The sequence below is a fragment of the Jaculus jaculus genome, chromosome 6 (assembly GCF_020740685.1).
Source record: "Jaculus jaculus isolate mJacJac1 chromosome 6, mJacJac1.mat.Y.cur, whole genome shotgun sequence".
NCBI lineage: Eukaryota > Metazoa > Chordata > Mammalia > Rodentia > Dipodidae > Jaculus > Jaculus jaculus.
The window spans coordinates 82,174,159-82,185,201 of record NC_059107.1 but is presented as its reverse complement, the minus strand read 5'-3'; the positions used below and the strand labels follow the sequence as shown (position 1 = coordinate 82,185,201).

Genomic DNA, 11,043 nt, shown 5'->3' with positions numbered 1-11,043 from the left:
TGATCATGGAATCTGTGTGTAGGTTGAAAGGAGATTTTTAGCTTTATGGTACGATATTCAAAACTATTATGTAACTTCTAACTGATATATTATTAAAAGGATAGCATTTATTAATGGTACAAGAATTAGATACATTCTTCAAAAAGTAATTTACTATTTTCAAGTACAAAGTTCTTTCTTCTCCACTAAACTGATTTCTGAGTATATGTGCAGGCTATGCTGATATAAACAAAGAAACAGATCTCTAAATGGCCATGCACGAACTGTACGTAGAAAACTACAATTATATTGAGACCATCTACTATTTCTGTATCCATCTGTTCTTACTGGTACTGGACTCAGCCTTTCCTCTCTGGAGTGTAAATTTTAATATGGTACATATTCCTTGGCCCAGTGTGTCCCAAATACAGACTTTATTATGTGGATGGTTTTGCATGCACAGGAAGAATGAGACTCCTGTAAAGGCCAGTGGGGACATTTTCTTTGCATATCTCAGGCTTCTAGACATGATTCTGGTTGAGGCACAGAAGGGAAGATAATGAGGAATTTGTATTTTTACATGATTATCTGGATCTTGGCCATGCAACTGTAAGAGTTGTAGATTAATTAGATTCCAGGAAGATGGAAGATTTAATGGAGTACTACATTTCATGGTTTTCTTATAAACTGGTTTTGAAGTAAGACCCCACGTGGGTAATGGTAACATCACACCTAGCTTCCTGCTCCATGCTTGCATCCTTCTGCTTGGAGGACTACACAAGGTAGCTAAAGATGTGAATTGATATCCAGCACACATTATCCAAGTAGGCACATGTAAAATGGGATTCTCTTTTCTAGCTAGTATCAAGGGAAAAGTGAAAGAACTCATTTATTGAAAAGGCTCATATATAATTGTGCACTAAGCAATACTAGGCCAAAGAAATCCCTTAGTAAGAACTGATAAAAAAGCTTTGCCATGAGAAATATATTTTCAGTTATCAATTTTAGAATATATAAGATCATAATTTATGTTTTCTTTTCAACTTAAAATATTTTCCTTATATTCATTTTTATTGTTTTTGATATTTATAGTATACAATTCTCAGTTTCAAATCATTTTAATAACATGGTTATGTCATACATATTATTATATTAAGTTACACAAGTGAATAAGCAGCACTATATAGGACATGTGGTAATGGCTAAGAGTAGGGCTGGCTGGTCAATGATCAAGCCCTACAGATGATGACCTGGACTGACCTAGCCATTGTCATCCTGCTCACAGGCTCAGGGCCTTGCCAGCCTGTGGCTTTCCCCTAAAGAATCTGTGCTCATCCCAGTCAGTAGCACACTATGACCATAACAACTTGTCATTTCAGGGGTTATCACTCCTAACATAGTTCTTCCTTGCCTGGTATCTTTCTAAAATATTTAATTTAAAAATTTGTGGTTTTCAATTTAAATTTAATCTGCAGGATTTAATTCTGTAAAGCTTTTGATTTTATAATGCTTATTTTAACCCACATAATTTAAGACAAAGTTTGATATGGGTGCCTATGTGACATGAAATAGATTTTTAAAGTAAAATATCCATGATATATTCTCCCTAATTTATTTTGTAATAATTTTTAAAATTATATTGTAGGAAAATGATATTTTAAAATACAATTTGAGGATATTTACTGCATTGTATATCTGTATCCACCATTAAGTACCCTTGCAAAGTAGACAACAGTTTCTTTTATAATCTGTAAATTTTTTTAAAGCTTAAAATTCAGCAGAGGGTTTACATTACAGAAAAATGCAATAGTAATCAAGGAAGATTAAAACTAAATGATTTCTTTGTTAAGAAGCCCATTCAAACCTCTCTCAGAGTGGCCCAGAGTTAAGTTCTTCATTGGTATGTTTGCTCAGCTTCATGGTGAGATTATACTGCCATCTAATGGATTCTTTGAACCACCACAAACCACTGTCGAGTATTAAGAAAATTTTTTTAATGTCATAACAAATTTTTAAGGGCTCAAACTAATGTAAAGTTGGTGTTAATTGTTACTAACGTGATATTTTATTCCTAGTCATTTAAAATTTAATTACGATACTTGTACTTTTAAAAATCACATATACCTAGGTTTAGGTTTCTTTTTTTCTTTTTTTTTTTTCTCAATTTTTATTAACATTTTCCATGATTATAAAAAATATCCCATGGGAATACCCTTCCTCCCCCACCCACTTTCTCCTTAGAAATTCCATTCTCCATAATATCCTCTTCCCATCTCAATCATTGTACTTACATATATACAATACCAACCTATTAAGTACCCTCCTCCCTTCCTTTCTCTTCCCTTTATATCTCCTTTTTAACTTACTGGCCTCTGCTACTAAGTATTTTCCTTCTCACACAGAAGCCCAATCATCTGTAGTTAGGATCCATATATGAGGGAGAACATGTGGTGCTTGGCTTTCTGGCCCTGGGTTACCTCACTTAGTATAATCCTTAGTAGATCCATCCATTTTTCTGCAAATTTCATAACTTCATTTTTCTTTACCTCTGAGTAGAACTCCACTGTATAAATGTGCCACATCTTCATTATCCACTCATCAGTTGAGGGACATCTAGGCTGGTTCCATTTCCCAGCTATTATAAATTGAGCAGCAATAAACATGGTTGAGCAGGAACTTCTAAGAAAATGAGATGAGTCCTTAGGATATATGCCTAGGAGTGCTATAGCTAGGTCATATGGTAGATCAATCTTTAGGTGTTTTAGGAGCCTCCACACTGATTTCCACAATGGCTAGACCAGATTGCATTCCCACCAACAGTGTAGAAGGGTTCCTCTTTTTCCACTTTCCCCCCAACATTTATGACCATTTGTTTTCATGATGGTAGCCAATCTGAAAGGAGTGAGATGGAATCTCAGTGTAGTTTTCATCTGCATTTCCCTGATGACTAGTGACGTAAAACATTTTTTTAGATGCTTATATGCCATTCGTACTTCTTCCTTTGAGAACTCTCCATTTATTGGCTTGTTTGATTCCTCATTAGTTAACTTTTTAAGTTCTTTGTATATCCTAGATATTATTCCTCTTTCAGATGTAAGCTGGCGAAGATTTTTTCCCATTCTGTAGGTTGCCTCTGCTTTATTCACAGTGTCCTTTGCAGTGTAAAATCTTTGTAATTTCATGAGGTCCCAGTGATTAATCTGTTGTTTTATTGCCTGAGCAATTGAGGTTGTATTCACCAAGTCTTTGCCAAGACCAATATGTTGAAGGGTTTCCCCTACTTTTTCCTCTAGCAGTTTTAGAGTTTCCGGTCTGATGTTAAGGTCTTTAATCCATTTGGACTTAATTCTTGTGCATGGAGAGAGAGAAGGATCTATTTTCACCCTTCTACAGATACATATCCAGTTTTCCCAACACCATATGCTGAAGAGGCTATCTTTTCTCCAGTGAGTATTTTTGGCATTTTTATCAAATATCAGGTGGCTATAGCTACCTGGACTTACATCTGGGACCTCTATTCTGTTCCACTGATCTACATGTCTGCTTTTGTGCCAGTACCACACTGTTTTTGTTACTATGGTAGTATAGGTAGAATAGGTTAAAATCGGGTGTGGTGATACCAGCGGCCTTATTTTTGTTGCTCAGTATTATGAGAAATTGCAGAAGACACTAGGAAGTGGAAAAACATCCCTTGTTCCTGAATTGGAAGAATCAACATTGTGAAAATGGCAATCTTACCAAAAGCAATCTACACATTTAATGCAATCCCCATCAAAATTCCAAAGGCATTCTTCATGGAAATATAAAAAACAATCCAAAAATTCATTTGGAAACACAAAAAAAACCCAAATATCTAAAATAATACTGAGCAATAAAAATAAATTTCTTTTTTTGTAAGGCCAAAATAATTTGATTTTTTGGTAATCAAATACATTATTAGCTCTACCAATAAAATCATTTCACTGTTTTAATCATATAAAACTGTATTCATGCACATATAGTTTTATTTTGCTACACAGTAGCAAAATGATAGATATTAGGTAAATTCTTCTCTCTCTCCAAATTAGTTCTATTTGAATTAGGAAGGCAATGTAAATCATACTTTTGTTTATTAAAATAGTTCTGAGAATCTATCTGAGAAGTCAAAATATTGGAATGATATGTCAAAAATATAGGCTTTCGCGCGGGGAGCCAAGCATGCGGCCCAGCAAGCTGGGGCCAGTGGGAAGGCACCGTCGCCATCACTACGAAAGACCCCACGGCAGTGGAGAGAACAAACTTGTTAAACATAGCTAAGCTGACATCAAGGGGTCATCAAGTCTGCCCTGAGCTCTGGCTGCACTCTGGACTCAGACTACCCCCTGCAGCAGCAGTTCTTCGTGGTGATGGAGCACTGCATGACGCATAGCCTCAAAGTAAGGAAATCATTTTTGAGTTACAACAAAACCATTTTTGGGGCCCTTTGGAGCTGGTGGAGAAGCTGTACCCAGAAGCCGAGGAAGTAGGAGCCAGTGTCCAGGATTTTCCCAGTTTTAAGACTCTTCTGGGCTGTGCACGAGCATGGCTTCAGTTAGCCCTCATGCAGAAAAAGATGGCTGATTACCTGCATTGCTTAATTATCCAGAGAGACCTCTTGAGTGAGTTCTATGAGTATCATGCACTCATGATGGAAGAAGGAGCAGTCATCATCAGGCTGCTCGAGGGCCTGAATGTGATAGACGCTAATTTATGTGTAAAGGGAGAATATCTGGACTCTTAGTTTGGAGTGATTGATTTCTCCATGTATTTAAAGAATGAAGAAGATATTGGAAATAAAGAAAGGAATGTTCAAATTGCTGCCATTTTAGACCAAAAGAATTATGGTGAAGAATTGAATAGACAATTCAACAGTACAGTGAGCAGCCTCCATTCAAGAGTCGACTCATTAGAAAAGTCGAACACTAAGCTGATTGAAGAGTTAGCAATAGCAAAGAACAATATCATTAAACTCCAAGAAGAAAACCATCAGTTACGAAGTGAAAATGAGATGATCTTGATGAAAATGCAGCAGCAGTTAGAGGTCACCAAGGTGGATGTGGAAACCGAGCTACAGACGTACAAGCACTCGGCAAGGCCTCGACGAGATGTACAGTGATGTCAGAAGGCAGCTTCGAGAGGAGGTTCACCTGCAGCAGGATGTGGAGAATGAGCTATCAGTACAAGTCAGTATGAAACATGAGCTCGAGCTTGCCATGAAGTTGCTGGCGAAGGACATCCATGAGAAACAGAACACTCTGATAGGCCTTCGGCAGCAGCTGGAGGAAGTGAAGGCCATTAACATCGAGATGTACCAGAAGCTGCAGGGCTCTGAAGATGGCTTGAAAGAATAAAATGAAATAATTGCCCGACTAGAGGAAAAGTCCAATAAAATTACGACAGCCATGAGGCAGCTAAGGCAAAGATTGCAGTGAGCGGAGAAGGCACAAGTGGAGGCTGAAGACGAGGAGGAAAAGCACCTCCGGGAGCGTCTCAGCGAGTCTGACGGGCTGCAGAGGCAAATTGCTCAGAAGGAGAAGCAGCTGGTGCAACTGGAGACTGATTTGAAGATCGAAAAGGAATGGAGGCAGACTTTGCAGGAAGATCATCAGAAGGAGAAAAATGCCTTATCTCATCTTAGAAACAAGCCCCAACAAGTCATTTTCTTAAAAAAGAATTTCTTAAGTCTGCAAGATGAAAACCAGCGGCTGAAGAAAGTCCACCACGAGCAGGAGCAAGCCCTGCAAGAACTTGGCGGCAAGCTCAGCGAGTCCAACCTTAAAATAGAAGATATAAAAGAAGCTGAAAGACAAAGAGGCAACAAACTGTAAGCTCCGTGAAAAGGAATTCTCACTCTCCAAGAGAAAGCACCACTGTAGAAACTGTGGGGAAATTTTCTGCAATGCCTGCTCTGACAACGAGCTGCCCTTGCCTTCTTCAACCAAGCCAGTGTGAGTCTGTGATTCCTGTCATGCAATGCTCATTCAGAGATTTCATCAAACTTGCCCTAGACTCCAGACCCAAATCCGCATTTCAGTGACCTGCAGCGGAGACAATGGCCACATGTACAAGGCATCCAGACAGCTCTTCCGTCAGTATCGGTACATCTTCTATGCATCCAACTCATTCATGGAAAGGATAAGTCATATAATTATTTATTTGTCCTTCTGTTATCCAGTATTTTCAAAAAGCAAGTTTTAAGTACCTTAAAGCCTAATATTTTCTATGGAATGCTAATCATACAACCTTTAATGGCCAGTTAGCACAGCCCACACAGTCTGCCTTATCCTTATCCTGCACAGGCCCGTGTTAACAGTACGGCTGCAGGTTGCTTCCTTCTCAGCTGTCCAGCTAACATTGGATGTACCTGAAAATCTCCTAATGCACTTTAAAAGTTCACAAGCCTCAGAGAAAAACTAGAAATGCAGTAACTTTTTAGTATTCAACATTTTTATGTTTTGAGGCAAAATCTCAAAGTTGTGCAGTCTGGCCTTGAACTCACGATCCCTCATCTCAGCTTTTGAGTGCTGGGACTATAGATGTGCACCACCACACCTGACCTATAAACTACTTATTGTTTTGCTAAGATTCTCATTCAACTGTATTTACTCTTCCCCATTCTACAATGGAAGAGGGCAGTATTTAATAGTTTCCTTTTAGTCTTTCTCAAAACCGATCACTGCTTGTCCCACCACCCTCGTACACAACTGGTTAAAGGCCCACTTGCTGATTTGGTCTACTATTAAAGTGAGGTACATGTAACCACCATCCTCTTTACTTTAAGTTTCTTGCAAATCTTCCTAAATGCTAAATTTTCTTTATGGGAATGAAGACAGACCCCAATTCAAAGATGAAAACATGTACTCCTCTCCATTGGAGAAAAAAAGAAAAGCATGGGACTTACGACTTGTAAAATTCTAAGGAGCAAAAAATAAGAAAAAAATTAAAATTTTGTCTTGGACATGGCAGCATCATTTTTTTTTTTATTCTCCCATAGGAACAACTTCTAGGAAGCCTTACTTTGTAGTGGTCTACCACTACAATATACATCCACAGGGAAACTTCCCCATTCACCATGTACCTCTGTATATTGGGGACCTGGGTGATGAAGATGCAGGCAGAGAATCAACAAATACTACTGCTGTTATATTGGTTGTAGCATACCTAGAATTTAATCTGTAATTAGGTCACCTCTTATAATCATGTAAAACACCATTACCATTTAGGATCCTAGCCTCTGTGTGAATGTACTTTTTAAGTTTGAGCCATTCAAAATGCCACAGGGAAAAAAAGTTTTCCCATGAGCACTGTTCAGTGACTAGACATCTCTGCAGGATCTTTTCCTCATGTGAATGTATGAAATTTTACATTAACTTTCTATACTGCTTAACTCTGAAACCAGTATTTTACTTGAAACTATTTTCAGCAGAATCCATATATTTCCAGTGCGCTCCAGAAGTCCAACTTCAGTTAGATCTGACAATTTTTAGATGTCTTTTCTAGAATACTGACAGAAAACATCTAGATTTGAGGTACATGTGGTAGTACCCCATAATCCCAGCACTCAAGAGGTAGGTGCATAACCACAGTTCAAAGTCATTCCTGGTCTATGTAGTGAGTTCCAGGGCAGCCTGGGCTACAAGAAACCCTGTTTTCAAAAAGATAAATAAATAAAGATAACAAAGATCAGGGGGGGGGGGTGCAAGAGAGTTATATACTTGAACTTTTTTGTGTTGATGGGGATAGTTTTAACAGTTTTAGGATTGCTGAAAATATGTAAGCATAAATGAAAAATTTTAAAGTACTTTTTTATTACATGCTTTGAACAAATTTTAAAAATGTAAGTTGATTAGGTTCCAAAGCTGATCTCATTCTTCAAATAAGCCATAAATTTTAACACTATTTAAATTTTTTGCCTCTCAGATCTTGAGTCATCATCATTTGAGCTTTTTCTGAGGCAGCTTTTGGCATCAGTATTGACCAGCTCCATCTAGTTTGGGCTTAAAGTAAACTTCGGGATGAGAATGTAGCTTAGAGATAGCCTGCTTGCATGTTATATTAAGGCCCTGGGCTCAATCTATAGCACAGCCAAAAAACAATACTGTGTTTTTCTGTTCATTACAAACAACTTATTTTTATTTTGCAATTATGAATTACATTACTTTCATTTTGAAGATGGACTTCACATGCCATTCCCTTATCTAACTAGTTATTAGTGATGTGACATGGTGCCAATGAGTAGCAAACTGTAATTCTTCTAACCTGTACTGTTTTAAAAATAAATGTGAATTTTATAAACAAACAAACAAAAAGAATATAGGCTTTGGACTGAAAAGACTTAACAGTTAAGGCATTTGCCTGCAAAGCCAAAGGACCCCGGTTTCATTCCCCAGGACCCATGTAAGCCAGATACACAAAGGGATATATGTATCTGGAGTTTGTTTGCAGTGGCTGGAGGCCCTGACAGGCCCATTCTCTCTTTCTTTGTCTCTCAAATAAATAAATATCTTAAAAAAAAAAAACGAATATAGGCTTCATGGGGTCACAATCTTCATTTTTTAACTTTTTTTCTTTTTTTGTCATAGCTTGATTTTTGGCCAGGGGGATTCCTTGATATATGCTGATGGGTAGATACATACATGTTACTAATGCAGGAAGAAGGGATGAATGTCTACATGTATTTTAAGATATGAAATTGCAGATAGAAAATATCTATTGCAAAATTTCAGTAAGTAACTAGCATTTAAGCTATACTTGAGCACAAAGTCAGTATGATTCCTATTTCTTCCCTACTGCAATTTGGTTTTACCCTAGTTCATAGACTAAGTTTCCATTCTTTTAAGTGATGATTATTCAACAAAGATAAACTACGTTAGTACATCTCACCTAAATGATATCAGGATGGATGAACAACTAATGTGTGTTATCATATACATAAATGAGTAAAAACACATTATTTTTTGTTTTGAGAACTCACTAACAGAATGGGTAATCATTTTAAAGAATTATATCTATCAGTAATTTCCTTAACTAGCATACACACACAATCTCAGTCCTTTTTTAATTCTCATTAATAATGTAATATGATTTTCTAAAACTGAGAATATTTTGCTAAACAGTACATATTATGCAGCTTAGAATCTCTTTACATATGTTACATATATACCTCAATATATCACTTATATACAAGAGAGAATAGAAAAAGATTTTTGATTCACAATAGGCTAAAAATAATTTGATATAAACCATTTCTGGTGGCTTGAATGTATGGCCCTCCATAGACTCAGTTGTTTTAGTAAAACTTGTAATTTGGGTCTGTAGCCACCTGGGTGGCAGAGGTGTCACTGAAAATGGACCCTGCGGTCCAGCCCTAAGTTGTGTTTGTAGTTCTATATAATTTTCAGATGAAAGATATGCAAAGAAGTTTGAGCTTTGGCAGAGTTTCTGCTGCTTACTGTCTGCTTATGCTTGTTGGTTTTGGTGGGTGCTTAGTGGCAATGGTTTCTCTCTGCTTGGATATGTAGAAGCAGCTTTTTCTAACACTAACTGAACTTCCTCCTGGATTTAATATTGAAATAAACTCCTTCTTCCCATAAACTGTGTTTGGTTCAAATGTGCATCCCAGCAACATGAAGCTAACTGCTACATAAATTTGGTACCTGAAGTGGGGTGTTTTCAGATGAATCTGATGATGTGGTTTTGATCTTTTCGACCTTGTGTATTGAAGGAATATGCATGGGCTTTGCACTTTGAACTTCAGAAGCCATAGAAGGTGGTAAGCCAAGCTTTATGGGCTATTCTGGTGAGAACTTGAAAATGTTAAACATAGAAAAATTAATATCTAGAGACTTTGCTTATGAACTTTCAAAGGGGAAGGAAAGACTACAGAGAACTTTGTTGGAACCAGGCTACTAGCTATGTTCTGGTGCCCATTCCCAGAGAGTTTGATCAAGGTTAAATCAGAAAGTAATAGACTGATGTGCTTGGCAGAAGATATAGAACTAAATGATATAAGATTTAAAGTTGGAAAAATTCAACAAAGTTTAAAATGACAAGCACAGAGATAGGTTCTAGGCTACTGAGGCTACTATTGTTCAACAGATTACCACCATTAACTACTTTACATTGAAACATTGTGCTTGTTGCTTTTTTTATTTGCTAACTGGCAATGGTTTCTCTTTACTTGGATATATGGATGCAGCTTCTTCCAAAAGTAATGGAACTACCTGCTGGATCTATAAGCTTAAAATAAACCCCTTCCTCCTATATCTGTATCTTGTTTGAATGTTCATCCCAGCAACATGAAGCTGACTACTACACTATCCACCTTTTAGATTTGTTAATTTGATTTTAACATCCCAGAAATCTTATATAATTCTACTGATCTATATTTACCTTCCACCAGTTTTACCTAGAAGCAAAGTAAAATAATATTAAGATTTAAAAATTACCTACTATACTAATAAAAATGGTATTTAGCCTATAAAGTTTCCTTTCAAAGACAATTCTAGAGCTTTACTCAATGGCAGATATCATGTAGTAGCAATTTAATCTCTTCAAAATGCAATCTTCTGGCCTTGCATTTTTGAGGCTCTGGGTTTGATTCTCTCTATTCCAAAGCACAGTTTAGAAAATGAAAGAGAAAAAGAAAGAAAGAAAGAAAGAAAGAAAGAAAGAAAGAAAGAAAGAAAGAAAGAAAGAAAGAAAGAAAGAAAGAAAGAAAGAAAGAAAGAAAGAAAGACAGACAGACAGACAGACAGACAGACAGACAGACTGAAGGAAGCAGGGAAAGAAAGAGGAAGGGAAGGAAAGAAGGAAGGAGGAAAGAAAATAAGAAGGAGAGGGTGGGAGGGTGGAAGGATAGAAAAAAAAGAAAGAAGAGTAAGGGAAGGAATCTTCCTTCAAAAATCTTTCTCAATTATATTTCTTCTATGGAAGTTTTATCTTCTATATCTTGTAGCCATCACTTCTAAGATCATAGTAATGTTATTCCATATGGTAATAGTGTATGAACCATGTAAGACCACATTTCAGTGTTTCTTCTTCTAA

General features: G+C 36.9%; 1 pseudogene; it reads left to right on the top strand.

Moving 5' to 3' along the window:
- The first annotated feature begins 248 nt into the window (after window positions 1-248).
- Window positions 249-7,988, top strand: LOC101605818 (annotated as a pseudogene).
- The last annotated feature ends 3,055 nt before the right edge of the window (window positions 7,989-11,043 follow it).